This window comes from Mastomys coucha, unplaced genomic scaffold (genome assembly GCF_008632895.1).
Source record: "Mastomys coucha isolate ucsf_1 unplaced genomic scaffold, UCSF_Mcou_1 pScaffold8, whole genome shotgun sequence".
In the NCBI taxonomy this organism is placed as follows: domain Eukaryota; kingdom Metazoa; phylum Chordata; class Mammalia; order Rodentia; family Muridae; genus Mastomys; species Mastomys coucha.
In genome coordinates, this window is record NW_022196914.1 from 16,756,879 (window position 1) to 16,783,144 (window position 26,266).

The following is a 26,266-nucleotide window of genomic DNA, read 5'->3' on the forward strand; positions in this document are numbered from 1 at the left end:
TTCTTCTTCTTCTTCTTCTTCTTCTTCATGTTTTTCTTCTTCTTCTTCCTCTTTATTTTTTGAGACAGGGTTTCTCTGTGTAGCGCTGCCTATCCTGGAACTCACTCTGTAGACTAGGCTGGACTTGAACTCAGAAATCTGCCTGCCTCTGCCTTCCAATTGCTGGGATTAAAGGCATGCAACATCAATGCCTCTTCTTCTTCTTCTCCTTCTCCATCTTCTTCTCCTCCTCCTTCTTCCATATAATGCCATTTTCCATAGGAATTTGGAAGTCCTCATATTTATTTTAGATGTGATCTTAGTAGTAGAATGACAATAATCTGGGAAGATTTGAAGGAGAGAAAAATAACAATCAAAATGCACTGTATATTTTGTTTTACAATTTCTCTATCTACATATGTATTTTTTCTTGAAATAAATTATCATCTGCTACTATATTGAAGGAACTATATGGATGGCAATGACACTAAGCTCATTGTATTCTGTCCTTTATTCCTTCCAGATTCATTTACATCTCTAGATGTCTTAACTCATTACCCCAGGAATTTTAAGCCCATAACATCTTTTATCTGTCAATTCAATCTTATCCTTAAAAATGTATAAGTGATATTCAGCATATGGTAAACTCTCGGGCAACATTCATGTTCCTGTATGGATGTGTGAAACTGGAAAATGAGGCGTTTGCTTTCAAAATAAAGTAGCAGTGTTCTAATAGTTTAGCTATACTCATTCCAAGGGGAGAGATCAAATGTAAATGTAATTGCCACCTATATTGAAATCTAGCATGATGGTTCTGTTGGGTTTCAAGTCACAGTGACTCTTTCCTTCCCTGCATTCAGTACCATTCTCTAAGGCTCTTCTTCCTGTCTTCAGATTTCCTCTACCTAACTCTTTCTGCTCATGGATCCACCAGTCTTTGTTTTCCTCAGGGAATCACACACATTGAAGCTAATTATACCTGTAGGCATATTTCTGGCTTGCTGAATTAAGATGTCTAAAAACTTCTGTCAAGTACTTGTGTTGCATTCCTGCCAAGCTGTTGATATTTTGCTAAGATCCAATGTATTAGACAGGAGATTTGTTTATGTATATTCCCACACCCCATTTCTATAATGGTTTCTGAAAAAAATCTTCAAGTAAATTTACTATATACCAAGATTTAATATCAATTTTGTCCAAACTCACTTTACACATTTTTGCCAAAAAATTTTCAGTGGCAAAAACTTCCCAAATTATCAACCTTAAGTTCATTTTGTTTGCACTTCTTTCTTTAACTTATATCTGACATTTATTTTGACAAGCTTATGAAATAATGAGGCAGGCTATCTTTTAGCTGTTTGCTGAGAATCTCCTCAGTTAAAGTTCACCATGTATTTGACATTGTATAAAACAATGCACCAAAAATTACTGAGCAGTGTTGATAGAGCAAGAATTATCTGTCCTCCAGTTTGAAATTATATGCTTTAAAATTTCTCCTTAGTTTCCTGCATGTAAAATTCATATTTTCTCAAATATTTACCATGTCAAAACTTTTATTATTAACTAATACATCAGAAATCTCTTATGCCTTAGCTTAGACAACTCTCTGTCATTTGCATATGTATATTTGCATATATATGTATATATATGTATATATTTGCATATATATGTGTGTATATATATACAAATATACATATCAAGAAACTCTTTAAACCAATCTAGAACTATTTTTTTCATAGTTCTTGAAATTCATCCAGCCAACGCCAAAGTCACAGTCATAGTGTTATGTATTGTTTTCTAGGATTAATCAATTTTCTTAGCACTAAAATATTATATTCTAGTAAGTGATAATTTTTACATTATTTGGTGTCTTTAAGCCAAGCTATAAAAATTGGGAGCTAAAGTAGACACTGAGTTATCAAGTCCCAAGTCCCACTATAAAATTCTTGAAAAAGTTCCTTATATATTTTCTAGGCTGCTGACATAACTAAAAATGTATAAATGATACTCATTGGCTGATTGGTCTATGCTGCATCCCTCAAACTTTTGACTTTTGGGTAACATCATTGCTTCCACTTCATTGTTCTAATGGCATCCCTGGAACTTTCATTAACTTATCTATGCTTATTTCCTTATTTAAAGAGCCCTGGTGTTTGGTGAATATTGTTAACTTTATTTGAGAATGGAGCATGTATAGTTTCTAGCATGAGAATGTAGATGTACCATGTTATGTACCATTAAATGGAGCTAAGAAGGGTGGTTGTTTGCATGAAGAAGAAAGAAGTTAAACTCACTGATTGATATTTAGTTAAATATTCTGGTAAGCAAAATGGTACATCAACATTTGTTATTTACAAAATGAGACAATAGTGATCAGAAATGAAGATTTTAATATATTACTTGATTTTTTTTAAAGACTATAGCATTTTGTGAGAGGTATTTTAAGGTAACAAATAAATTAGTGTTAAGAGAATTTATCACAGAATAATGTTTGGATTTATAGGTAAATCTTGAGGGTACAATTTCTGTGTGTTGATATACAAGTTGCCAACTAGTAAATTTATTTCTTCATTTTGAATTATGAGAGCCAGTATTTCTTCAATGAAACCAGTTAAGATACATTACTACTAGTAGTAGTTTACTACTAGTAGTCTTCTACTACTACTACTACTAATTTTTTCTTATTATTGTTATTTATTATTATCATTGTCATTATTATTGTTGTTGTTATTTGAATACAGTATGTGTTCATATAAGTACATGCATGCCACAAAAAGAGGACAAATTCTGGAACTTGGTTCCTTCTTTGAACCATGGGTTCTGGAGAATTCAGTTACTATTGCTTAAGTAACAGGCACTGTCCTCTGGTGAGCCCAGTAAGGAGAACTAGGATAAGAACCAGGAAACTTTTTAAGTAATCTTGGCATTTTCTAACAAGAGGATAATGGATTACATAGGAATCAGCCATTTATTATGATTTCCCATTACTTTGTCTAAACTTGAAGGTACCACATTATCATCATAGCATGAGATAGGTAACAATGATTACCAGTGTTCCTAGTAAGTGTGCAGTAATATTGTAAGGCTGGCTCCCATTCCCATGCCATTTTTCTACTCATTTGTCCTCTTCTAGATGACTGATTGCTAGGTCTTCTAACACAGTGGGATTATCAAACTTATCATCAGAAGGTTTTAAACTCAAACATTTAGTCTTTTAAACACACATTTGCAGAAATAATACTTTAGACGAAGTACATACTACCTTAGCAGAAGATGACTTTAAGTATATTTTTATAGATTTGTTTTATATTGAATGAAACTAAACAATTTTTAAACTAAAAGCGCAGAAAGTGAGATTGTTCAGTATCATCCAGTCCCCTTCTGTGGGTTTTCTGGGTTGGTGCTGGGATGTTTGTGTATTTTTCCTAGACTGCTTTGTCTTTGCCTTGCAAGTGATATGTTTGATGAAGAATTCCAATGAATATTGTATGAGAACTCCAAATTTCCATGTATGTTAACCACCCTGATAAATCAGACAGCTACACAAAGATAAAATAGAAAAGAGTTTCAATTAATGAGATGACTTAGAATTAGAACATAAAACAAAAGCAGAGGTTGTTGAGGTGGTTAGGAAAGTGTGATTCCTAATGGGTGCTAACAGATAATAGGCTCCTCTTTTCTCCCAGTGTAATGGAAGAAGTGGCTTTACTTCCCCTGCTAGGTTCTACTCAAAGCAGCATTGCTAAAAAGCTCATTTTGGAAATTTATATTTAATAATTACATTTGGATAGTTCAGTATTCAACCTTTCTATAAGCCAAGAAAGAAACCAAATTCATACTTACATTAAATGAGATACATATTTTCCATATTTTTAAATAATCTAATTATCTAAATGACTGCAATTTTTCTGATTCTTATTTGTTTATTAGTGGTTGTTAAATCACCATCATGGTGAGGCTAGTGATGTGAGAGCAGGAACATACTAGTTTTTAGATCTTTTCTCACTTAAAAAGTTAATTTTATTTATTTATAAACACTCGATACTGAATTTACCCAAAGTCACATCAGCAGCAACCATTGGCAGTGATGGAAATTCAATTTCCTTTGAAGTTCATTATTAATGGTGAATTTTGTTTTATTCTCTTTGCCTACAAAGACAGATTGGAATTTAAAGATGGTAAGCTGTATACATAAATTCTAACTTATTCCCTTATAATAACTTATTTATATATTATATAATGTTATAAACTCTCATAAACAGTAAAATCATGAAAATGCAAAGCAGATGGTAAAAGTAGCTAGTAAGATGAGAAATCTGCACCTATGAATGGCAAAAAGAAACCCAAGAAACCATGAGATCCACTGTGGTGTGGTACACCCCTGGGTTATAGAAGGCTCCCAATGCTTGGTGTTCAGGACTACTTCAGTTCAAAAGTAAGGATGCACTTCTAAGTTAATTTGTTGCAGTTATACATTAATAGTGTTATCAAATATGTTTATTGTATATGTTTTATTAAATATTTTTCTTCTCTTCCTAACTTTTATACTTTTGTGTGGGCCATCTCAGGGTATGTTGAAAATTGAAGTTGCATTTTTTTTAAGGTGGGACTCAATATATAGTGACAGATAGTGTGAAACTTACTACATAGACCAGACTGGACTGTACTTCATCTACATCCTCCTGCCTCTATCTCCAAAGTCTGGGATTAAAGTGTGTACTCTCGTACCTGGGACTTTAAATTTATTATTGTAGAAAATGTTGGCAGTAAATTGTAATTAGAATGAACCAAGTAGTTTTGATGATAGGTGTCCAAAATAGAAACACTTGAAAAAAATGGTATTTCACACTGAGAATTGAATCTTGGGAATTTATATCCCCAAAGAAGAATTTAATAGAGAATATATCCATCTGTATAAAAGAAGTTGGTATTTTTTTATTATTGATATTTGGAACTCTTTATTCAAAACAACATAGTAGGCAATTGGCTATTTCAATATTATCTGAAAAATAATAGCTACAATTGTAGAAAATATACTGTATAGAAATAAAACTCAGGAGCAAAACACATCAACTTGTCTATTATAATATAAAACTTCTTACTGGAACTGGTAAGTTAGTGGCAAACTGAAAAGCTAAAAAATGGCATAAAGTTGAACATAACTTTTGATGTTTTCATTCATGAATATCCTGCTCAGGTTTTATATAATATATTGACACTTTTAAGATATTAAAAGTAAAGAAAACCCAACCATAGGTATGATTTTTTAGATTAGACATTTGTTTTGAGATGGTCTAGCTCAGTGGCCCTATCTGAATTTGAATTTTTGGATTTGAGTATCATTATTTTGAATTGACATCAAGTCAGTATTTGAATGTATGATTACTATCTTCCAAAGCTATAGGGGCAATCAGCAAGTCGAACACTCTTACTCTAATTAAGTGTTGATGAACATATTTCAGAAGGATACTTTCCCTTAGGAGAAACAGAATCAACTGTACTATAGTCATCTATATTATTTTTGTTTCTTTTTATCAAGATCATTTGTCTTTTTTTATTTAGATGAACATTTCCATAATTTATCTTCTTTATTACTGCAGAGAAAACGAGCAACCCAGGAACATATTCCCTAATATTTCTTACACAATACCTTCTTGAATCTCATTTACATGCCTATGAATATATTTAGTGTGCTTAAGGCTAATTATCTAATGTTTTCTAAATTGTTTGAAGAAGTAAGCCAGTTTTTATTCTAAGTTACAAGAATATTCATTTTAACAGTTGATAGCATTTGAGATTTCTCTATTAAATACTATATTTACATAAAATGTGCCTATATCATTGTGACTCTTATTACACACATTCATAAATTACACAGATTGCTAAAACAGTATGAGATGACTAATTTAATTTAATGTGATATATCATTATTCATGTTTCATAAAATAGAATCATTAGACTTAGTACTAATGACTGATTTTAAGAGTGTTAAAAGTTTCTAAATATAGATGAGATTGGAAAATGATGATTTCACTGTAGAAATATAAAGTAATATTTATTTGGTTTCATTCATGTTGTATCATCATCATCGTCATCCTCATCATCACCACCACCAAATACCAATTTGTTAAATCTACAGGGTCAACAAACATGGAAAGTAATTTCTTAAATACAAATGTGTCGATAAATTTGGCACTAGTAAAAGAAATGTGTTGACTCCACTTTTTTCAGCTATACATCCTAGAGAGACATAATAAAAAAGTATTTGAGGAGAGGCCTTTGGCCCTGTGAAGGTTCTATGCCCCAGTGTAGGGGAATTCCAGGGCCAGTGAGCAGGAGAGGGTGGGGTGGTGAGCAGGGGGAGGGGGGAGGGAACAGGAGTTTGTTTTAGTTTTTGTTTTTTTCTTTTCTTTCCTTTTTTTTCCCTTTTCTTTCTTTCTTCTTTTTCTTTCTTTCTTTCTTTCTTTCTTTTTTTTTTTTTTTTTTTTGGAAGGGAACCTGGGAAAGGAGATATTGTAAATAAAGTATACATCTAATAAAAAAAAAAGAATTTAAACAATGAATGATATTAGCACTAAAACACTAATAAGCATTCATATGTAAGTAGAAATATATATAGCAATATACAATAGACTAAATAAATTTTAGATTTTTGATAAAACTAAAAAAAGTATTTCAGAATAAATAATTCAAGTAAAACAAATTTTCATAATTTAAGGGTTTATGCAGAAATAGTGTTATGCTTGATTAAAATTTCTCCAGTGGTTGTTTTTTTTTGTTTTGTTTTGTTTTGTTTTTGTTTTATTACTTGGTTAATTTGGTGTTAAGAGTTTATAACTTCACCATTTCCTAAGAACTCAAAAGTCTGTCCAGGAGCTCTATGGGTTTTCCCATTTCCTCCCGCTGACTATTCTTAAGCCCTAGCTGTATTTTAAAATTATTGTATTAGTGCAAATATCACAGTTTACATTGGTATTTATAAAGTTAAACAGGGCTTCTGAATTTATCCAAATATTGAACACATTCTACCAATAGATCATCCACTAGTCCTTTGCAAAGTTATGAATTTGGTAGCTACGAAAATTGTTTTCTAATATAGTCCATCACTCATGTCAGAGACGTGCCTGTATCTTGTCCAATACATGATCAATACTTTGAATATGATCCAGGTGACCACAGCAATTTTCTTTCCATCTTATATATTAGTCTTTCAGATATTACCTCTGGACACTAACTTCCCGTTCCTTCTCCCTTCTCTCCTCCCAGTCCTTACCTCCTCCATCTCCCCTCCGCATCCAATCTACTCCTCTTCCATTTCCCTCTGGAAAAAGACAGGCTCCCAAGGTTTTGGAAAATTACCTCTTATTTGGTTGCCTCTTCCAGCCATAGTATCAAAGTTTGTGCTTAGTCTTACTGTAACTAGATATGTGTACAGAGATCAGAACTGCAATATTAGAACACCATTGAGGCTTACACCTGGACAAAGGGAGGAACTGGGAAAATTCATAGAGATGCTGATACGCAAATTATAGAGGTCTTCAGAAACTCCTTAATCTCGAAAAACCAAAATAAATAAATAAATAAATAAATAAATAAATAAATAGAAACTCCTTAATCAATATCAAAATGATAACTTCAGCATTTGACACATGGAAATTTTAGGCACTTAATTTGTTTTTCTATCTAAAGAGCTGTGTTCCTTCTCTCACTACTGACAATACTTTCTTTTCCTACATTTCATTACAAAGTGAAATTGAACCTTAACTTCTGTTCACTTATAATGTGGACCTTCTTGACCTTCTAACATGTCAAATCAGTCTCATCTTGGCAGATTTTACTTTAACTTATTATGGTGGATTTTATATTTTTATGACTATATTTTTTTAATAACTGTCTTCCTAATACATTTCAACTCCATTACATATCTATTTCGGTCTTAAGTCAGTCTGCATACTAAAAACTGTTCCTATAAAATATTAGATATATTTAGTAGGTGATAAACACTACTAATTAAATGTTGTTTGATTAACCTCATAATGTACTTCAAAAATTTATGCAAATAGCATATACACATAATTTAATCCCCAGTTTTTTACTGACAATTTTTCAACTTAAAGAAGAATCATATTTGGTTATTTGAGAACAGCTTACATCTAATTCTTCCAAAGTATAAAGATATGTGTAACATAATTTGTTTACAAACCTAATCTCTAAGTTTAATGGATCCTTGAAGAATATGAAAAGACACAGTTCAGTCATTACCATCAAGTTAAATAAATGACCTAAATACTTTTTTAAATGTAACTATTTATGAAAAACTTTTAATTTTGTTTTTACAAAATTTAACAGTGATCATTTTAGGTAACTTTTTAGTCCTCACTTATAATTATTTATTTTCATCTACCTAAGGCAAAATTTTTTATTTCTTCCAGCCTTATACCCCTGATGATTCTATGTATCAAAGCTACTTTTCATTCATATATATGCCTGCGGTGGTTGAATTATGACATTACCTCTTCAGTTAATGGTAGCATTCCAAACTATTTATCATTAACCAAAGCCAGAAATACTACATAAATATCTGCAAGGAAATAGTTTTTGGTCAAACTGTAGTAATATATAAGATTTATATTTATCTGGAATACTATGAATTTTAAGAATGAGGCAAAAGTCCTTCAGCTTTAGTCCCTTGCAATACATGAACACATTTTTTTTCTTGAATTTCAATGGCACCTAAAATAACTGACTCTCTTTTCACACAGTACAAGTACTTGTACATATTACGATAACTCCTGCTATTTGGAATTATATTTTCTATCAAGACATAAGATTAATAAAATATAAATTTGAAGCAGTTTTTAACTATTAATGGTGGGAAAAGGATCATTTGCCACAAATAGTTATCCCAATCAAAATGGCTAATTCTAAAATAGTATTCTTTATTAATAAGTGAAATATTATTACCTTGTTCCTTAACGTTTACAAGGTCTCCAGAAAACTTAGGTGGTATATTTGAGTTGCACTGTATGGTTTTCTGATGCTCCGAGTCACCTTCAGTTCTCCCTGGCACGTTATTTCAAATGAAATGTTAGTGAGTACTTACAGATAGAATTTAGCACAAATTCATCCTCTTTTCTTTATATGCTGCAGTAGTATGGCACAAGTATGTCATAACAACTGAGAAATTAAATGACTTTCTTAAGTACTAATCAAAATAAAGGCACCACACCGAAGGATTTTACCGAAAATGAGGGCTGCATAGAGTAGGCTATTGAAATCTGAATCCTCGAAAGAGAAAGGGTAGGTAAGAGGTTTTCACTCTGCATTGAGAGATGTTTAGTTCCACTAGTTCAGTGAGAGCAGAGCTCATGAGGACTTGTTTATGTTGCCCCAGTTCTTTCACAGGCAGATGCAAATGAGCAGGCAGTAAAGTCTCACTGTGCTGGAAGCCATTCTATTCCACCAGGAAAGCTCATTTTAGAGTAAAGCTGGCAGACTCCATGACAATCTGCAAGATGAACTGGGCTGATGTGACCTTGTTAAGCTAATGATTTGGCAAACTTTTATAAAGTCGGTACCTATCCACATTCTCTTTGTTTCTAGCCAATAAATAACATTTAATATGAACGTTTTCCTAGGTAACAGACGTCCACTTATTGAGCCTGTTAAATTCTAGTGAAGAAGGGCAGGGTGAAGCAAACATTATGGTTCAGTGCCCTCATTAATATTGAAATAAATTACTACATGATGCAAAACGCAAAATTTCAAATTCTCTCTGGAAACATACTGAATACCTACCTATAATCCAACAATAAAAAAAAAAACATGGGAAGGATTTAATACTTGCTTGTTTCCTTCAGAATTTGCCACAGTATCTCTGCTGTTCAAACATAATACTTACTAATTTAGGTACGCTAAATTTATGTTTCTGCTTACATGACTCCTAAACCATCTATGTTAACATACTATGTATCTCTTAACATCATAATCACCTTTCAATAGGCTGTTATCATTGCCTCTGGATCAAGTGATTTACAAAAGTTTCTATTGTAACAAAAAATCATATAATAATATTTTAAAATCCTATCTTAAAATTGCATATAAAGAATGTACATATTACATTAATTTTCTTTTTTCCTTATTTTTATTTAAAAATATATTAAATTTATTACTTTTAATTTTTTTTTAAACTCCAGATTTTATTCCCCTCTGGTCCACCCTCTGACTGTTCCACATCCCATAACTCCTCCTCCTCCTCACCTCCTTGTCTCCTCAAGAATGTCCACATCCTCTACCCCACCAGACCTCTAAACTCCCTGGGGCCTCCAGTCTCCAGGTTAGGTACATCATCTCTGACTAAACCTAGACCAGACAGTCCTCTCCCTCCCCAGTCGTTACCTGCTTCAGTTCTGCCCTCTCACAGTTCCACATCCCATTCCTCCTCCTCCTTCTCCAAGAAGATGATGTGTCCCCACCCTTCCACCAGCACCACTACCCCCACCCTACCAAACCTCCTCACTCCCTGGGGCCTCAAGATTCTCAATGGATAGGTGTGTCTCATTGAGGCCAAACCAGGCAGTCCTCTGCTCCATATGTGTCAGGGGCCTCTGACCAGATAGTGTATGCTGCCTAGTTGGTAACTCAGTGTCTGAGAGATCTCAGGGGCCCAGGTCAGTTGAGACTGCTGGACTTCCTATAAAGTCACTCTTCTCCTCAGCTTCTTCCAGCCTTTCCCTAACTCATCCACAGGGGTCCCCAATTTCTTTCCATTGATTAGGTATAAATGTCTGCTTCTTAAGCTTCAAATACTTTCCAAATATTCAACAATGAAGTACAAAAGCTTCATACTTTCCTAAAGTATTGTTTATGGTACAGTTTCTTCATACATTTCAAAATTTCCCTAAACTTTGTGCTTTAGACTAAGTTTTCTTTCTTCTTATTCCCTCAGTGTTTTTAAGTTCTATTATGTTAGTTGTTTGGTCCATAATAATCTATATACCTTCTCAGAAGAATTATTTCTAAAGCCAGTGAACATACCTAATGCAGAGAACAAAAATATTTTGCATTCAAAAAGATTAATATTCTCATTGATTAAAATATTGAATAAGTACTATTTAAATCCTTGGCCAAATTAATTATATAACAATCATTGTTTAAAATCAACAAAAATACCCAAAAATTATGTTAATGTTTCTATTGGTAAACATCATAATTATATTACTCTTATTAGTAAAAGAAAAAAATGTTATTTAATATCTAAAAGTAATGCATTATTTCCAATATGTCATACTAGATTACATTTTTTATAGAAACATGATATTTATTGATATAAGTTCATATTGGTTTTACATTTTATATGCATAAGTACATAAAATATATGTATTACTTTTTAGAAAAGTTTCTACTTGACATTAGAACTGATTCCAACTTATTTCTGAGTTCAGTTGTTCAAGATTATTTCAATTCCAAGCTTTAACTTAAAAAAAAAAAACATTAAATTCTACAGCCATTGAAATAAAGCTTTAAGGAGAAATATTTTTATGTGTAAAGATTTTTAACTTTATATTAGTATATTCTGGTTAGTTCTATCTAATTCACAAACTTTTCGACCTGTTGTTATCAGATAATTTTCTTGCTTTTGACAGCAGAAAAGGGCAAATATTATATTGCTACATCAGCTATACAAATTACTTTTCAATTTTTAATTATGGTATATTTTATCCAGTTTTCTAAAAAAGAAAATGAAGTTTCCTGTTGATTTTAACCCTAAATTACAGTTATATTGTTTCTAAGATCTTTATTAAAAATTATAGGAACATAACTGTCAAAATTTTGAATTTTTAATTTATGAATATGTGACAAGTAGATAAAGCTCCATGATTGAATACTTCCATCATATTCACAAGACACTGAAATTTCTAGCACTGAAGAATGAGAAAAAAAAGGAATAAAAAAGATGATAACTATAAATACCGAATGTTATTGTTTAGAAAATACTCAAATCATTATTAAATGAATTCAAGTAGAATGGTATAAATGAACTGAAAGAATATTTTTCATGGACAGTCATTCATAAATTTACTATTATGGTATCACTGTTACTTATCTACTTAATGTCTTCACTGCTCAAAATTATCAGTGAGTCAATAAAATTAAAAGTTAAAAGATTAATATTCAAAATGAGCTACTGAGTATCATATTTTTCAGAACAGTAATTAAATAAAATTGAAAATATCTCTTGTTTAGACATACTCTTCAACAACAGAAATCAAATATATTCTTCAAGGACTGTAGAGCTACCTATAAACTATTTCTCAATATGTACACACTCTCAGCCGACTTAAGGTAGATGTTTACAGTGAGAACATTTTCAAAGGTTGGGCAGAGTTGTGTCCTAAATTTCCAAAGGCAAGTTTAGATATACACATGAGGGGCTGGAGAATTTGATCAGAGGTTATAGACACCATTGTTCTAGAGAACCCTGGTTTCTAACACCCATACCAGGAAGCTCACAAATACCTCTAACTCTGTTTCCAAGAAATAGGATGACCTCCTAGGTACTTTGTGGGCATTTGCACTCACATGCACATGCCCTCTGCAAATATGCACAAGAGTAAGAAATAATAAAAGTAAAAAGAAATCACACTTGAAAGTTTTATTAAGGAGCAAAGAAAATTTTGAAGTTGATGAAGTGTGGGGAAAAGTTTCAGGTTGTAGAAGGACTATATGGTGGTGTTTGTCTGCATTTTGTAGCATTTACACACAGAAGCAGGGTTGTTTTCCTGATTTTATGGAAAGAAGGAAAGAAGGAAGGAAGGAAGGAAGGAAAAAGGAAGGAAGGAAGGAAGGTATATGCATGACAGAAACAAAGACAAACAGAGTAAGAGAGAAGACTGACAGAGAAATACAGAGTAGGTAGGTATACAGTTTCCTAGACAGTAACACGTCACTCATCCTCAGTTCCTCTTTTTTGCATAAAGTACGGTACAAGCATAACATTCTAAAAGGAAAGAAGTCATTTGAAGGATAAAGTCAACTTTGACTTGTTTCAAATGTAAAACAAATGTAAACATAAAAGAACATGAATATAAATAATATATTTGCTTAAGCTATTCCTTGTAGTCATTCATGAAAATATTGTGTTTGGCTTTTGCTTACCATTTCATTATAACAAATTAAATTAAATTAATCAATCTAATTAATCATTGGAAATATCTCATTCTAAAGCATTATCTCCAAAATGTGTTACAATTACACAATGGAGTACTACTCAGCTATTAAAAACAATGAATTCATGAAATTTATAGACAAATGGATGGAACTACAAAATATCATCCTGTGTGAGATAAGTAACCCAATCACAAAAAAACGCACATGGTATGCACTCACTGATAAGTGGATATTAGCCCAGAAGTTGGGAATACCCAAGATACAATTCACAAACTACATGAAACTCAAGAAGAAGACCAAAGTGTGGATACTTCAGTCATTCTTAGAAGGGAGAACAAAATACCCATAGAAGGAGTTACGGAGTGGAGCAGAGACTGAAGGAAAAGCCATCCAGAGACTGCTCCACCTGGGGATCCATCCCATATGCAGTCATCAAACCCAGACACTATTGTGGATGCCAACAAATGCTTGCTGACAGAAGCCTGTTATAGCTGTCTCCTGAGAGGTTTACCAGTGCCTGAAAAATACAAAGGTGGATGCTTGCAGCCAATATTTGGACTGAGCACAGGGTCCGCAATGGAGGAGCTAGAAAAAGGAGTTCAAGGGGTTTGCAGCCCCATAGGAGAAACAATATGGACTAACCAGTACCCTTTTTTGACAGTTTCTTACATATATTCTATGTATTATGATTATATTAATCCTTCCCCAAATATCCTCTGGTATTCTTCTTACTGTGACCTTCTTCGTTTTACTATGTAGTAACTAGGTAGCTTCACTATTAGAGAAAATGCCACCATTTCCTTCAGCAACCAATGTCAGTCTTTATGCTCCTCCCCCACTCCCTGCCCCAAAAATTATATGATTCAAGAAAGCTATAAAATTTTATGAAAATAGCTAAAACTGGGAAGTTTTATAAAGTGTGTTAACTTAATCTCAATAAGATGAAGCATTTTTCTCTGTGAGAAGTATTTGAAAGACTACTAGGATTCTACTGGGTTTTTTGCACACCAATTAATTTGGACTTGAATTTGGGCTGCATGTATTTGAGAGTAAAACTTTAGTCCATAGAGATGTAATTAATCTGGCAGTCAACATTTTCTACTGTGAGTATCCATAGAACTTCATTTAATTTTGTTCATGGTGTGACAATTATCAGTATCTATTTATCTTCTGCTTATTTATGTGTGTAATTTATCTCTGAGAGGACTAGAAGCACTTTGAAAACTGACACAGTGTCTGATTTATCTTGCATAAGTCAGGAGCTGAACATCAAAATGTTACTTAATAATATCATTGACTAAACATCTCTGTCAAGATTGTTTTCCAAACATCACAATCTCAATGTACCATGTAACCCCTGAGATAAGATGATTTCATCAAACTAGGAACCTTGACTGTCTATACCCATAGCAGACAGTATTTGAAAAGCACTTAAGATCTTTTTTCTCCTTCTCTACAATTAACACTAACATCAAAATTCACAGGCTAAATATTTTGTGCATCTCCACTCTTAGAAAATGACTTACTGGCCACCACTATTACTAAAATGAGAATACACCATATATTAATACAAAGTGGTTTACTTGGTCTTTCTGTTATGGAAAATATATTTACCACTTTCAGTTCAGGAAACTCAGTGATAATATATTGTTTGTTCTACCATTACTCTATACTCTTAGTTGCAATTGCTTACTGTTACTAAAAGGAGTAAGTTGGATTTTACTATCTCTATTATTTCTTTTTTTCAGTGCGTGTTTTGATGCTGTGAAATGATAAAATAATAATAAATTTTTGAAACTCATTACTTATTTTCTTCAAATTTCAACATTGCTTTAACTCAGTACATACATACACATATTTAAGCATCATAATATGTCTGATATCATATCAAACTAACACAAATATTTACATTCATGTAATATGTGGATAAGGCAGTATTAGTGTACTATATTTTTATTTTAAAAATTTTGGAATAATAAATTATTTACTCAAAAGTGAATGTTGCTGGGCAGTGGTGGTGCACACCTTTTATCACAGCACTTGGAAGGCAGAGGCAGGTGGATTTCTGAGTTTGCGGCCAGCCTGGTCTACAGAGTGAGTTCCAAGACAGCCAGGGCTACACAGACAAACCCTGTTCGAAAAAAAAGTGAATGTCACAAATTTCAAAACGTTTGAGTCACATTTTTTTCCCATGGTCTATTTGTATTACCCTGAATCCTCATTATTTTCTATGTTTCTTCATCCTTTCAGTGCTTCCTGTAAGTGGTCATGAATGGGAACTCTGAGGGGGAACCTCACTGAATGTAGGCTCATCACAACCTTGTCAAGAGCTAAATAACTATGGATGTGATAGACAACACGGAACTATACGCATATTTGCTTTGTAATCATTTTCACGAAGTGTTATGCTTCTTTTGATCATGTGAGTCCTAATAATGACTGTCATACCATACACTAACCCTTTCTACCTTTCTTTTAATATTTTAATCACGTCTGTAGTATAGAGAAGAATAATCAAAATATTATAATAAGGCAAGTCAAAATTAAATAGTTTCATTTCTTTGATATTATGCAATAACCTTTTTCACTAAAAGAAAAAATTCTAATTATCATAATTTAATGGACTCAAGGATAGTGATAACAAAACCTGTATTCCTACTCATACCTTTTATGTACCAGTAAAATGTTTGGTTTCCCAAGCATGTTGGTTTTTATTTCTTCCAGATAAATATCTATATAAGTCTTGTTTCCCTAATGTATCTATCAAGCAGAAAATATGTGCTTTAATACAGAAAAGTAGAGAAAGCTTCCTGCCACTATCAGATTCTTGAGGCAATTGGTAGGAGAAAATCCCTAACAGGGTTTGTTCCATCTGTATTCCTATATATAAAATCAGTTTCAATCAACAAAGAAGATTTGAGGAAATTTGTTTTGAGGAGTTGAGACATCTCTCTCCTGCTTTTAAAGTGGCATTCCACAAACATGTCCATTCTTCTTTTTCCACAAGAAAACCTTGGTTGGATTTAATAGGCTTGCATTCCTTAAATTGAATGTTTCTCAATCAACTAACTTTTAATTAAAGATCAAAAGTAATTGAAAATAAGGCTATATTTGTAAGATTATATATAGAACTTGCCGTACATTTTTCAATTATTTTACTTTTTTTTTATGTGTAGAGTTTTTGTTTTGTTTTGTTTTGTTTTGTTTTGTTTTTTCGAGATGGGGTTTCTCTGTGTATCCCTGGCTGTCCTGGAACTCACTCTGTATACCAGGCTGGCCTCAAACTCAGAAATCTGCCTGCCTCTGCCTCCCAAGTGCTGGGATTAAAGGTGTGCACCACCACTGCCCTGCTTGTGTAGAAATTTTAAAGATATTTTGTTGCTAACTTATAGATCCATTTAAGTATTGTATTGCCATTATTGTAATACAATAATCACTATTGTACTGAGAGTCTCAGATCTTTGTATTTTAAAATACATTAGAAATCAAATTCATTTCTCTTCACAATATTATAAAAATTCATTAAATATATCCTAGGGATAATTCAAACTGCATAAAGATTTTGATGTAATACATTCTTATATAATTAAACAGCTACTTTGTACTTTAAAATTGTGTGATAGAAGATCAATACAATTAGGTCTTAGAGAGTATTTTATATATAGTAAACTTATTTTTAACAACTTTTATTGTCAAGTGGGTGAGAAAAATCATTTATGTAAGTTATGAATGGTTATGTATATATCACAATTTTCAGTTTTTATATTCTTAATAGATTATAGAACTTGGTCCATGTAAGGTATGATTCTCATGATATTCTATTTAAGAGTTCGTTGAAAAGGCTTTGGTCAATCCCTATCCTCAGAGCTGAGCAAGTATAGTAAAAGAGTGGCAGAAAGAATGTAACAGGCAAATGAGATACTGGACATATAAACTCACAGAGATTGAGGCAATTTACATGGGATCTGGCCTGATGTAGACTAGGTCCTCTGTATATGTATTATATCTTCCAGTTTAGTGGATTATAAGATTCGGGGGTGTGAAAATGAGTGGATCTCTGACTCTTGTGTCTCCTCGTAGGCTCTTTTCCTTGTGTTGCTTTGTCCTGTCTAACTTCAGTATGATAGCTTTTGTTTTATCTTATCATATTTCATTTTGTTACATTTTTAAAAAATGAATGAATGCTTGTAGAAATGAGTGTCACTCTATGCACTACAGTAAAGGTTAACTATGGAACTGTCATTTACACCTCCTGAGAGAGGAAAAGTCAGTTTTCTCCTCCAAGGGAATGACATTGGATTCATCAAACATTCCAGCAAAGGTATATCATGTTCAAGAGTAGCTGACAAACAATAGTTCACAATAGACAGAGTATCAGCTAAAGGATAATCAGGGAATTTTCATGAGATTGGGTTATTTCAAGCATTTTCTGAGGAAATACCTTCCTTCCCAGCTATCATGGAAGATAGTAAAAAGTGGATAATGCAACCCACACTAAAACAAACAAAGAAATAATGAAAAAAATAAACCAAAATATTCTTTGTATTTTCAGTATGCCTCAGTGGTATAATTAATATTATTGATCACATGTTCAAAACCCATTTCTAAATATGGAGAAATTAAATGTGAACAGCAATGTTCTTAGATTCATATTTCATCATTCTGTTTGCAAGAAAACACTCATTTATAAACAGGAAATTTTATCATAACAGTGCTTGGTTTATAGCTCTACTTTTCATCTGTGAAACATTGATAAGTAGCATCAGTAATATCAAGTTAATGATTTGATTGTGTTCATTCTGTAGCTAAGAAGATAATTTAACAACTTATATCTGTTAATGATAAGCATGAAGGTGTTAACTGCTGAATTATGTCTCTCCATTGAGAATGGAATGCATTGCCCTTTACTTGGAATTATGCTACAGTGCTGTCGCAGAATAACACACACAAAGGGAAGACTAAGGATATATATTGACAGCCATGTTCTTCCAATCCACATTAACTAAAGGACATGTTTATCTGAACTAGATTTTCTTTCTTCATTTCTCTCACTTTTCAATTTTTCTTTCCATACTTTCTGAAAACAATTTTCCCCTATTTGAAATATTAAATTGATATTTGGTATAAGTATACTTTTGATATAATTTCTATAAATTAACTTATACGGTCTTTGTAAAGGCATCAATTTTAAAATAGATGTCAACTGTCCATCTGTATAGAAATAAATATATAACTAAACACCAGAAACCAGAAATAATTGACAGTAGCCGCAGGAGTAAATATTATGTTATTACTCATGGGACTACACTACCAAGCCAGGTTTGAAATTCTACTGGGTATTTTTCTGTTTCTATAATGCTTATTGTTGGCTTGTCAGAAATAACTATATTATCAGTTTGTACTTTTTACTAAAGCACTGTCCATATCAACCAGCCATCCTCATTATACATAGATACAGGTTTACACAAAAAGCCTGCTCAACCAATGTCCTCCACAGATTGAAAAAGTAACTAGATTTCAACTGCTTCAAATAGATAATATTCCAAATCTAGTTACTTTTTATGATTTGCCTTATAGATATTTTTTTCAGTTTTTACAACCAACAATTGATATTCTTAGCAATCTTATTTTTACTTCTCTAAGTGCCTAGTTCATATTTAAATTATTAAAAGCAATAGAAAATTCTTAACTTGAGATTAGAGACTGTAGTCTTCACCAAAGTGGAAGTGGCGTTGGGATGATTATGGGTTGGTATCAAGATACATTTGTATCTTATCATATTTTAGTGACAATTAGCAATATGCCCATGTCAATGTTCCATTAAGATTTGGCAAATTATAAAGGATATGTCACAAGTGGTATATCTGTTTGCTTTTGACATTTATTTAATTTCAAAATGTATACATATATGTATAAATTAATGTTCTCATCTTACATCAGTCTACTACAGCTGAAGTGTCATTGGTGTGATTTTATTTATAATCTTAAGAAATTTAGTTTGGTCTTCTTAGGAACGAGGATGATACATACATACCCAGATATACAAAACTATAAGACATAGATATGCATAAACAAGACAGCAATTTAGACACTAGTTTACCATTAATATTAATCAGTTAATAATTACTAAATGAATACCAGATGTACCTGAATTATCCCAGGATGTGGAATAAGACATTCAATATAATCCCTCCTACATGGAAAGAAGTGTAAAAATTAAAATTTTAATCACATGATCTGCTAATTCTAATAAAATGATAACATATTTAAAATGACATGTTGATTAGATTTGAACTCATGTTAACAACATCATAAAAACATCGTAGTTGATGTTTAAGAGGAGTTCTTTTCCCTATAGATAACCTCGATATAAGCAAAAACCTTGGGTTTGTGAAGTTCTATCTGGGCATTCAGGAAAATCTTCAATAGGCTCACAGAGAGTGGCACTATTAGGAGGTGTGGCCTTGTTGGAATAGGTGTGGCATTGTTAGAAAAAGTGTTTTACTAGAGAACAAGTTTTGAGATCTCAAGTGCTCAAGTCAGATCTAGTGTGATATTCACTTTCTACTGCCTGCTGATCCAGATCTAGAATGCTCAGCTCTTTCCCCCGTTCTATGAGTGCATTCTGCTATGCTTCCTGCAATGACTGTAAAGGCTTAAGCCTCTGAAGCAGTAGGCTGGCCCCAATTAAATATTTTCCATGATAAGAGTTATTGTGGTCATGCCATCTCTTTACAGCAAAAAAGAAAAACAAACAAGCCCCCCCCAAAAAACCCCAAAAAACCAAAATAACAAAAACAAACATCAAAAAGGAAAAGACAACAACAAACAAATCCAAAAACTTAATGATGACAATAACTATACTCCATAATTTACATAGTACACAGAGAAAAAATTCATTTCCCAAGTATCAAAGGAATACAATTTCAAGGGGAGAATTAATTAGCATTTTTACATATGTATATGTCACCATATGAAAAACTCTGACCAGTTCTAATTACTTTACTTCAATTTGATTAACTTTTTTAATGACCAGAAATAATTTGTTTAATAATCAGTTCTCTTAGTTGTACTTTCTTTTTATTTAAGGTTTATTTATTTATTATATGTAAGTACACTGTAGTTGTCTTCAGATACCCCAGAAGAGGACATCAGATCACAATTCGGATGGTTGTGAGCCACTATGTGATTGCTAGGATTTGAAATCAGGACCTTTGGAAGAGCAGTCTCTTAACTGCTGACCCATTTCACCAGCCCTCTTAGTTGTACTTTCATGGCCTCTGTGTGTGTGTGTGTGTGTGTGTGTATGTGTGTGTGTGTGTACCACACACACACACATATATATGTATATATATGTTTGTATGTATATATATGTATGTATATATTCAACAAATGTCATAAATATGTATAACTATGAACAGGTGTTACTAAGAAAATGAGTATTTTGTTTGTTTGCTTGACATTTAATCCCACATTAACCTGTTTAAGGACTTAAATAAACTCTCAAATTTGTGAATGAGTAGGAATAGTGATCTGGATATGTTTGTATTTAGGTTCTTCTTTCCTAGTGATAACATGTAAGTAGTTCTAGTTTCTACTCTTCTGATGTCATTTTAATTTTAATATGCACAGCTAAGACCTATGGCAAAACCAAATACTCCTGTTCTAAAACAAGGAAATAGACAAACAAATCAACAACAACTGCCACCACAACAAAAACAATAAAATGATTACTAATGACATTTTCTTAAATACTCATAGATCAGTATCTTGCTCAGCCATCATCAAAGAAGCTACCTCCTAGGTCAGATGTAAACAGATACAGAGAACCAGAGCCAGATGTTATTGCAGAGACTTAGAGACTTTGCAACACAAGGCACGAAATAGGAGGTCCCCATCAAATCCCTCCTTGTTGGGGCTCAGGAAACCTATGGAAGAGAAAGCAGAGTGTAAGAACCAGAGGGAATGCAGGACACCAAAAAAACAAAGCTCACTAAATCAACATGATCAACCCACACATTAACTCACAAAGTGAAACAGCATGCACCTGCACTGGGCCTGCAGAGATATGTACAGTATCATCTACATGTATATTAGTGCTCCCAGTTTAGTGGTTTTATGGAATTATTGAGATTGTCAAAAATGATTTGTTATTCTTTCCTTCTCCAGAAATCTATTTCTTCTTGTTTTGTTCAATTTAATATTTTAGTTTTGTTTGATCTTATTATGTTTTTATTTATTTTATTATTATTCCTTAGAAATCTCTTTTTTTAATAAGTGGAAAGGATTGGATTAAGGTGGTATGAGGGGTGAGAAGAAACTGAGAGGATTTGGGATTGAAAAAGTAATCAGGGTGTACTGGATGGCTTTGTGTGTCAACTTGACACAGGCTGGAGTTATCACAGAGAAAGGAGCTTCAGTTGGGGAAATGGCTCTTTGAGATCCAGCTGTGGGGCATTTTTTCAGTTGCTCAAGGGGGGAGGGCCCATTTTGGCTGGTGCCATCTCTGGGCTGGTAGTCTGGAGTCCTATAAGAAAGCAAATTGAGCAAGTGAGGAGAAGAAATCCAGTAAGCAGTCTCTGCATCAGCTCCCACTTCCTGACCTACTTGAGTTCCAGTTCTGACCTCCTTTGGTGATGAACAGCAATTTGGAAGTGTAAGCTGAATAAACCCTTTGCTCCCCAACTTGCTTCTTGGTCATGATGTTTATGCAGAAATAGGAACCGTGACTAAGACACAGGGTATATTATATAAAAAAATCTATTTTCAATAAAAGGAAATATTTAAAAAAAATTCTCTGTATATAATGTGAATGGAGCTTTTTAAAAAGATATATAACTAGTTAGTGTACAAAGCTAGTAAGTGTACAAAAAGATACTGTCACTAAAATGAGCAAAACAAAATCAGACATCACACACTAATTATAAGTATTATAAAGACAAATAAAGTACAGGCCAGCATAGTGAAAAGAGGACCTCTTATGTTGTAATGTAAATTAATACAGGCTTATGGAAAGTAGTGTGAGACTTTAGGAAGAGCTGATTATTTTGTTCAATAGTATGGTTATGAATAGTTCAAATCTTTACTTTCGGCATTTGGAAGTCTAGGCCAGATGACTGTAGTGTGTTTGAAGGTAGTCTGAGATAAATCATGAGGTGTAGGGCTGCCTGAGCTAGAGAGTGAAATTATGTCTCATGAAAGTAAAACAGAAATAAGAAACAATAATAGCCCTTTGAAACCCATTATATAACAATACACATAGAGCAAATATATGTAAAACTAGTATAATGTATACAGCCTACATATAACATACAAACATATATACACATATGTCATAAATAACCATTTACATATATACATATATAATTACATGCACATGCTCACATATGCATCTTAGATTTTCAAAGAAAATTGCAGTTTCAGACCATGAATTTTAAATTATTGCAATCTGGTCCCAACAAAAAAATTAGTTAAAATAGACACCATTTTGATCAGTAAACATTTGCCTGTGGAATTTTAATTTTTCTGTGTCTATTGCATAAGCACCTGTGCTTTATGGATCAGTGATCAGTGAACTTTTGAAAAGTGTTTTTTATTGGTTTCTCTTTTAAAAAGTTGTTGAGATGCTTGAAGACGTGGTTGTTAAGTCATAAGAAGTCAGGTCAGTATAGTGAATGAGTAAAACTTGGGAAGCAAAGTCATTCAACTTTGAAGCATTGGTTGTAGCATGAGGTTGGACATTGTAATGGAGAGAAATTGGGCTCTTCCTGTTGAATCATTCTAGCTGTGCAAGCATACTTCTTAAATGCCATGATTTTTCTGGGATTCAGAAAGCTTAACAGATCCCAGCAGTGACCCAACAAATAGTAGCCATGATCATTTGAGTGTTAGTTTGGCTTTGGGAATTGCTTTGGAACTTTTTAATGGCCCAACCACTGAGCCTGTAATTATAGTTTGTTACATAAACTCTACTTTTGTCCCAGATTACTGGCCAAAGAAGATGCAGTTTGTCCTTGTGTAGACCAAGATAGGGCAGCAGTGCAAAGGAGTTATTTTTTTTTATTTTAATCTTTAATCATTTTCTGAAGTACTCAATTACAGGACCTTTTCACCTTTCCAAATCACTTCAAATGACAATCTTTTATTGTTTTTTGTTGAATTCTTTGACAGATTATCATCAGGTTGTAAGAGAATCCACTTCGGTGATATCTACCGCATCATCATTGCCAACTTCTGTTTACTTGGCCACTGCACTCCTTACCTTCAATGCTCTGGTTTCTTATTCACACACCTTGAATTGGCGCTGTGCTATGAGTTCAATAGAAATTACTTGTCCAAATGTGCAGATGATATTTGGAGTTCTCTCTGATGTCCTGTTATACATTTTTGAACTCAAATAAGAAAATAAATCCAGTGTTGCTTTTGTCTAAGATAATCTCCACAATAGAAAATAAACAGCAAGTTGTAAGCTATTAGAATTATGACACAAAGTGTATAAAGACAAATGAGTGTAGATTGTCATTAAGGATTGTGCTGGTTTAATAACTTAGTGATATGTAGATTGTCCTTGAGTAATCATGAGTTCGCTAGCTCTGAGTAGTTTCCTTTTCCTACAGAGAGAACTTCTTCTCTTTCCCTATGTTACAGTAGATCATCTAATTATCATGACTGAGGATCTGTTTAGTTTCAAGATTTTTAGTCTGTGATGAAAGTCACAGAAATGATGCTTATCTGTCCACTGATCTACAGTTGTAGTATCATGGTTGATGAACATTCTATGATTTGAATCAGATTCTCAGCAGGTTGTGATACAAGCCTCAACTATGTTCAGGTCAAGGTCCAGATGACAGAGCCTTTTACACTGCACTGCTGCAGATGAATTGGCTGCTACACAGAGCTTCACCACCTCTAGGGTCCCTATCAGCCCCAAGCAGAGAAGCACATGGTAAAGCACTTTAGTTTTATTACTTACTAACCATTAATTGGATCCAGAATTGACATTTTGTTCATCTATCTCTAAAATGAGTCTATGGTTAAAATTTATAGTACTGTTTTCTGTTATCTATTTTTTTTTCATCAGTATTCTTTACCGGCCTCATAAACTCAGCAAGCCAGCAAGCTAATCCTCTCAGATTTCTACTTTTTCTTTCTCTAGCCACTCTACTCCCAAAAAAAATGGCTTCTGCATTACAGGGGTGCTTTTCATTTTCTTTTTTATTTCAAAGTGTTATTACATTTTGCAACACATATCATTGCTATGTCTCTCAACACTATATAACACACAAGAAAACAGATTCAGTAAAATGAAGGAGCCACAAGATAAATTACTTAAAAGAACCAACAGAAAACAAAGGCCAAAGGTCAGGAACAGGTTCAATTTTATTGCCCACAAATACCAGCAATAACAATAACAGCAACCACCACTACAATAATAATGATAAAATAATAATAGTAATAATAATGATAATAAAATTCAGTTTTCTAAAAACATAAATGGAGAGCAGGTAATAAAGATGGGAAAATATCTACAGGATTTCTAATTTAAAAAGTATCTTAGAATTTTTTTCTATATTTCAAACAGATATTTATATTTCAAAGAGTTTCATGAATTTAAAAGCTTTATTAGTTGTTAATTTAAATTTCTGTTAGCTGTTATATCAAATTTCTATTACATTTTAAAACAAGAAGTTGTGAAATCTGAAATTAAATACATTATAGCATTGATATATATTGATTTCCACAGAATTTTCTGCTGCCTTTTTCAAAGTGAAATGTTCTATGAGTTATTTTCTTTTCAGGTAGAATCAAGGAAGGGAAGGGAAGCTATTATTAAAAACTATTCAATTGTATTCTGATAATCTTTAACTTAGAAAACACTAAAGAGAGTTTATATTCTAAGATGGTATAGAGCATATATGAGGCCCTGGTTCAATTCCCAATATTAAATAAATAATAATAGACTTACATTAAATAACTAGTAAATTACCATCATCATTACCATCATGAGACTGTCATTACTAAATTGTCATAATAAAATTCTATTTGTATATCAAAAACACTAAAATGAATATATAATATTAATATCCTCAAAAGTAATGACTATAATATTATAGGAATTACACAGCATGTGTAAAGCTGTAGATATAAAGGCCAATAAATATAAAACATCAAAAGCAAAATGAAACAAATGAAACATCAAAAGAATTTACCACTATAATCTTATCTTTCATAGCAAATGCTGCAATTGTATTTTTGCTGCATGAAAATGCAAAAGATTTATAGATAAATCTTTGCAAAATTGCATTTTAGAAAATATGATAGCATCTTAAATAATCATTAATTTATTTTTAAGTGGCAAATAATATAATTTTGAAACATGGTAGCTATTGACTCAAGTCAGCATATGCTCGTATAATAATCAATAAGCCTGAGGCAACATTGGAGAATATCAATTTATTTTATATTTGGTGTTACTTCATGAAATGCCAGGCTCTAGTCAGGTGTCCTTGAAGGTACAGCTTGACAAGGGCATTATACTCCACTCGTCCCCATATGTCACATTCCAAACATGACAGCCCAGATCCATTATTCCTTTCTCTTTTCTTTCATGGGTTTATTACTTAAAAGTACTCAAAACATTCTGCTCGAATGTTAATGATATTATATTGTTGTTTTTCTCCCATACAGTATCGTGAAAACAATCTTAGGAATATATATAACTGCTCAGAATTGTTCGGGTCGGGGTAGGGCTGTTGTGAGGGGAGTTCTCTGTAAGCAGCAGAGCAGGTGGGGAAGATCCTCCATGTGACTTCAAATGGAACTCAGGTCAGCAGGACTTTAGCTGAGTTGAAAACTTCTTGAGTCTGACCAAGTGTTTTATTTTTCTTTCACAGTTAAAAACAGTAAAATTCTGGAACAAAGTTTAGATGTGAGAATCATCACAAGAAATGTTTAAACATGGCTACATTGAAACACCCTGGCAAAATAGCTTTGTATCATAAGAATGGATTCCACTGGTCCTCTCAAGGCTTGATGGCCCAGTGTAGGGGAATGCCAGGGCTGGAAGGCAGGAGTGTGTGAGGGGTAACACCTCCTTGAAGCAGGGGGAGGGGGATGG

General features: G+C 32.8%; 1 protein-coding gene across 1 annotated transcript in view; it reads left to right on the plus strand.

Annotated features, from left to right (window-relative positions):
• The window catches only part of Cdh12 (cadherin 12), a 1,081,833-nt gene that overhangs the window by 450,623 nt on the left and 604,944 nt on the right, over positions 1–26,266 (plus strand). The window lies entirely within an intron of this gene.